We start from the raw sequence: 6433 nt of genomic DNA, 5'->3' as shown, positions 1-6433 counted from the left end.
ACGAGAATCACTAAAAGAATGGGAATTCAATCTACAGTCATGAAATCTTCTGAGGAAAAATGGAAAACGGAATGGAAAAAATATATTTTTTCAATTATCAATCCAATAGAAGTCAGGAAAGGAAAGCAGATTTTCAGATGTAATAAAATCAGTACGTTGGAGAACAAAATTAAAGCACAAAAGGACTTTCATAGGTCTAAAATTGGTGAAATGATATTTAAGGCAGATATAGTAAGTCTCAAAAAGTCAGCTGTGTAACTACTAGATAAGAAAGCCCTAGCCACCAGCAGTTAACTATGAATGATTTGATCTTAGAAAACAGAAAGAGATGTATGAGATCCAGAACAAGGAAGACCAGAGGCCATTCATTAGCCACTACACTGGTCAGACAAAGCTTTAGGAAGAACACTGAGCAGCTAGAGTCTTCCCAAAGAGTGCAAATGGATATCAATAGAACCAGAAATCTATCTCATGACAATTAGCCAGTAGAAGGAACTGGGCATATGTAGTTTGGAGAAGAAAAGACATAGTAGGGTCATGAATATTGTCTGCATATCTCAGAAGGACATAGTCACCTAAAAAAATTATATATATATACACATATAAATATATATTTCTGTTTATTATATAATGATATAATGTAAAAATTATATATAAGTATATTTTACATGTGTTTATGTATTTAGTATATTTACATATATTTTACTACAGGTATTTATTAGATATATTTATTTTATTAATATGCATTTTATGTATTAGAAAGAGAGAGAGAGAGCTGATCGTGGAGCATCAGAGGGTCCAGCTAAGATCATGGGTTGACGATGCTCAACCTCCCACTTCCATTTACTGAGCCTCTTCTCACACCCAGAACCTGTTAGGTGCTAGGAGACTAGAGATCTGCAAGGCACCGTTTCTGTTCTTCAGAAGTTCATACTCCAGTAGAGGAAAAAAAAAACAACTGTAGAATCAATCAATACAACGAAGGAAGTAAGCCCTTAGACTGACGGACACAAACGACAACAGGCAGCGGGGAACGTCAGCTTCATTTGGTCTCCAAAGGCAGAAGAGGAAATTGGACCTTGAAGGACAAGTAAGAACTCTCTGGACAAAGAGCTAGGGAGGGAACATCATGAACAAGGGGCAAAGGTGTGACCTGCCGGTGAAAGCCTGAGAGCCCAATGTGATGGGAATTATGTCTCAGCCCCCAGCACAATTACCAGCAGAACTTCTAAGAAAAACAGAGATGCCTGGACCCAACCCCATAGGTTCAGATTCTGTATTATTTGGGAAGTCCATGACTCTGATGTCCGGGACCGAGAGCAACTTAGAGACTCGTGTGAGGCCAGCTTTGCATGTGAGGCTAGATCAGATGACCAGCCAGCAAGGCCTCTTCCAATCCAACATTCGAGGCTCTTCTCATCAAAAAGTTTCCAAGGACGGGGCCCATGGAGAGCAGCGTCTCTCTGCCAGTCCCGCCCGCATCCGCCATCACATTGAAGAGGCACCGGGCACTAGGCTTCATTGGAAAGTGACCAGCCTTCAAGTGAGATGGTCCCTGCGGGAGAATCACGCTCCAGCCCGGGGCATCAGGGCTAAGCAGAGACATGCGGGCTGGGAGAACTGGCTCCCAAGACGGTGGGAGTTCATTCCTACAGATGTTCTCCCCAGGAAACCAGGGACGCAGCCTTCCTGGTGGAGAGACCACGGTCTTTTTAGCAGGATGCCCAGGCTGGAATTCCGGTTTCGCTGCTGGTTATCATCTCTCTAAGCTCCCCTGTGTATAAACTGAAGCTGATAACCCACTGATTATTATTATTATTAGGAGGAGGAGGAGGATTGATAAGACAAAAGGGAAAATGTCCCCCAGGTGCCCAGCATATAAAAAGCACTCAGTTAACACCACCAATACACCTGGACACTTACCACTGTGAAAGCACTTTCATTTATCTATAAACTGGGAATAACTCACGTTTGCAAAATGCTATTATACCAGGCAGCTCTTCAATGTTCACCATGCAAGACTTACTGTTCTCTCTCTTTCCATCTGGTGACCTCTAACCCATTAGGCATTTCTAACTGGATAAAAACCAGAAACCTGATCCCATCTTGCTTCACCATTAATTTTGAAGTGTCTATCAAACGGCTATTAATAAACTCAATTTCTGCTTAGGTCAAATCAGGGGAAGACGCCAACTCACCAAGTCCCCATTGCCTTTATTTTGAATGACTTTGAAATTCAAATCACCGTGTCCTTAGATAAAGAGAAATTCACTCAAGAATTTCAACAGAACTCTCCCATTGCTGGCAGAAAATGTTTTATGTAATAACTCATTTCTCATTTGCCGCCCCCACTTGAATGGGACAGAGGGGACCTGATCCTTGCCCAAGTGCCCGTCCCGGGACCCCAGTGTGACAGCGCCCTCTGGGGGAGTGGGTTCTTTCTGGGCCACCAGCTGACAGCAATTCAATGCTCCCTACAAAGGGCTGCTCTTTTCGGGGGGGTAAATTAGGAAAAAACAGGGCCTGAAGGATGTAACAGGGCATGAAAACAGGGTCCTCCCAGACAAGCCCATGCGGCAAGGCTTGGTCCACCAATCTGAAGCCTGCACACCGTTAGTCTAAGTTGCTCCGGAAAGAATTCCAGCCTGTGATGGGGTGCCTGGCTGGCTCAGTCGGTTAAGCAACCTACTCTCGAATCTCAGGTCAGGTCTCGATCTCCCGGTCATTGTGAGTTCAAGCCCTGTGCTGGGCTCCGTGGAGCTTACTTAAAAAAGAAAAGAAAAGAAAAGAAAAAAACAATTCCAGCCTGTGATTTCAGAGTGATCAAGCTGGTCTCCAGCATTTTCATGGAGCCCGGGGGTGGCCGTGGAGGGAGGGAGGGCGGGGCTGAGCAGGAGGCGGTTGGTGTGGGGAGAGGCCAGGGAACTTGAGATGGGAGGGCCCCAAGCTCACCATCTTTGCAGGCTCACCAGGTGCCCCATGTTTATTCCAAGTTCAGGGAGCCGTCTGCAGATATTCTCATTGCCCACAAGCGTTCCAGGTGAGGGAGTGCCGGTGCTGGAAATCATGGTCAGGCCGCTTCCCGGGCCACAGTGCACCTGAGCCCCTCGGCAGAGCCAACGAGAAGGACCCTTCTGGATGAACAGATTTCACAACGTTGTCCTTCCTCCCGACGGTGTCAGCCAGCCTCAATCCCAGAGCCCCGCAGGCTTGGGGAGCGAAGCGGAGGTTGGCTTTCAGCCTCCACGTGCCCCTCAGCCCGTGCTCCGGACAGCCCACAGACCCCAGGATACTCTGCGGCAGCCCTGCCTTGCCCTCGTTTTCCAAAAGTGCCTGATGAACGCAGCCTCCCCCGCGAACGACAGTCAGTGAGGCTACTGCCTTAGAGAGGGCACCCCATGCCTGCGATTGTGCACGCAACGCCTCCTGTGAGCTGCAGACAGCCCCCGGCACCGGGAGCGGGGGGTGTCATTGCCCTAAAATGAGAGCAGCCCTGCCCAGGGCCATACAGCGAGCCTAAAACCCGGACCCCTGGACTGTTCAAATTCTCAATGCTCCTCTCCTGCTGAATACGATTACCCTCTGTGTTCATTCCAGTAACAATAAAGTGTTCAGAAGTTCACGGGCAACCCCCTCCTGCCCCACCTGGCAGGGGCTGCTACAGGAGACATCACATCCTTCTGCCTCTCCTGAGCCCCGGCTCCAGACCCCCGACCAGGGACCTCAGCAGTCACGTCCCCATAACGTCCAGTAACAGCCTGCTTTCGTGTCAGTCCTGTCTAAATAAAATTTTAAAAAATAGGTATTTTTATTCCAAACTTTTGGTTATGAATGGCTTACATTTGTTATCAAATCCAAAAAGGATCTCGAGCAGCTTAGAAAGAAAAAAACATCAAGTCATAGAACTGTTTGAAAACAGATCAAAAGCAGTGAGATGGAGACGGATTTAGAAGAAGGGGAGCGAACAGAGAGAATTATTCCCGAAATCTAGACTCCACATAATCCTGCAGTTGAGCACTGAATGTAACTCGGCCCCTGGCCTCCAAGGGCCAAAGGGGAAAGATGAGTAACAAGGCTCTCTGTTACAAGAGCCATACCAGTTGGTCCGCACAGATGCAACTTCCAACCACACACCCCGTGAGGCCTGTATTTGAGGGGCCTCACACAGGGCAGACAATAACAGGAGGACGGCATCTGAGCCCATGGAGCCTCGGGCACAGGCATCTTCTTGTTCACCCACATGGGATGGGTATGCTCTTCCTGGTGGGCACGCGCTCTGCTCAGGGCGCCCGGGCGGTGATCATCCACCCCAATCCTATGCCCATAAATCAGACCAGCTCACCCATAAAACACACCATACAACACTTGTCCTCTGGCCAATATCCACCAGCCTCAGGAATTAGGGAGTAACTCATCTGGGCCAGACAATCCGGCACCAGCCTGCCTCTTTCCCAGAGTCTATCTGTCCTAACATTCTGGTCTTCAACTCCCATTTGGGACTAACTCCAGAGCCATCTCCGGGCTCCTCCTGGGGCCTATGTGAACTGTGTCTCCTCCCTCTCCAAGTGCAGCCCACCCACAATGGGCAGTGCGTCCCCAAAGGGCAGCCTGATGGCTGTGGACAATTTCAGAGCTAAAATGGGATAGGCGGTGGGGCGGGGGAGGGCGGGTAGGGTCTGGGCACATAAGTGAAGACCAGACCAGGCAAAAGCTCACCATCAAATGATAAGGACTCGGATGGGCTCACCTTGTCATTTCGTTCATTCACCTTCCTTCCACAAATGCCAAGCACTTGCTGGGGGGCGGGGGAGGGGGGGCGCCGCGGGGAACCAGTCTTGGATAACTCCAGTGAAAGTTAGTGCGTGCCAAGTTCCCAAAGGAAGCTGATGGTTGAGAATGGAAGCACCACTCCCAGCTGGGGTTTCAAGGCAAAGCTGCATTTGGACAAGACCTTGAAGGGTCAGGAGGCCACCAGTGGTGGTGATCCCTCCTCCAGGTTCTCTACTAGCTAAGCATAAACCGTGAATGAAGAAACAGGGTCAGATAAGCAGAGGCATGGGGAGAAAACTCAAGGAACGAAAGGAGTAAGGGAAGGGAAACATCTGGAAAGAGCAACAAGACCAAGTGTCTCCCAAATACAAGTGCAAAGAGAAGTTCAAAGTGAATTTATGTACTTCTCCTGCATGGAAGGTCAAGAAACTAGGATTTTAGTCTTAGAAAACATGCCAAGAGCCCTCGGAGGGTTCAGTTTCCCCATCTGCGAAATGAGGGACTGCACCAGCTCTGGGGTTCTTAAACTCTCTACTTCAAAGACTGAAATTACATTTCTAGCCTAGACCTTCCCTGGCTTCTACTCCAAACCCTTCTCACCCCTCCCCTGCAACTACTGCGATTACCACAACAGCCTCGGAACTGGTCCCACCAGCCAAGGGCCAGGAGCCTGGACCCCATCATGTGCACAGTCCAAGGCTGCCCCAAGTCCCCCACGACCTCCTGTCTCATTGGATCAAGCCCAACACCCTTCCGATGCTCGGCTGGGATGGGGGGAGGACCTCTGACATGAGCTCCTCCTTTCTGCTCCAACCACACTGGCTTCCTTGCAGTTCCTCAACCCGGCCTAGAAGCTTCCACCCCAGGGCCTGGACACCTACTGTGCGCTCCCCTCGCTCCCTCACCTGCTTCCAGGCTGTGCTCAAGTGTCACCTTCCCAGGGGGGTCGGCCCTAACCTCTCCCTTAAAGCCACATCCTTCTCCCATCTTGTCCCCCTCCCCCGTTCAAGTCCCCCCATCACCCCCTCTCCATCTGCTACATGTTTTACTTATTCTTTTCTCCTCCACCTGGAATGTCAGCTCCAAGAGGGCAGGGATATTTGTTCGTTCATCCACTGCTCCACCTCTAGTGCCTAGGAACATAGCAGAAACCTGCCATGGTAACGAATATTCATTACCAGAGTGAACAACGGAACAAAAAGACAATAATCTTATACACTATTATAATCTTTTTCATAAAAGAAAGATACCTTAACATCCCCCAAATAGGATATGCATTCTCTCATGATAAATAATAATCTTTCCCAAGAAAACGTCACATCAACATTGTCCTGCTCTTTCTTCACCGAGCATCACTGAAGACTTGGGCACCAGCACCCCCTCACCCGCCCCAGCTCTGCATCACAGTGGCTCTTCCCTGAGCAAAAAGACAAGACGGTCACGTGCCCCGACCGGCCCTTGCTCCCGCAGACGTGCCTGCTGACGTCAGAGGCATTCTTGGCTCTGGAAGAAGGCAGGAGTTCCAGCTCAGGACGCCGGCTCAGATCCAGGGCCACCACTCAGGTCCCTGAGGGCCAGCGTGACCCCAGCCTGTGGCTCACGAACCATTCCGTCCCCACTGAGTTGTCAGTGCATTTATACTTTCTGCACAGCTCCTTCCAAT

This window comes from Eumetopias jubatus, unplaced genomic scaffold (genome assembly GCF_037043125.1).
Source record: "Eumetopias jubatus isolate StellerSeaLion01/CBP00866 unplaced genomic scaffold, mEumJub1_p1.0 scaffold_9, whole genome shotgun sequence".
In the NCBI taxonomy this organism is placed as follows: Eukaryota; Metazoa; Chordata; class Mammalia; order Carnivora; family Otariidae; genus Eumetopias; species Eumetopias jubatus.
Note: the sequence above shows the minus strand (reverse complement) of the source record.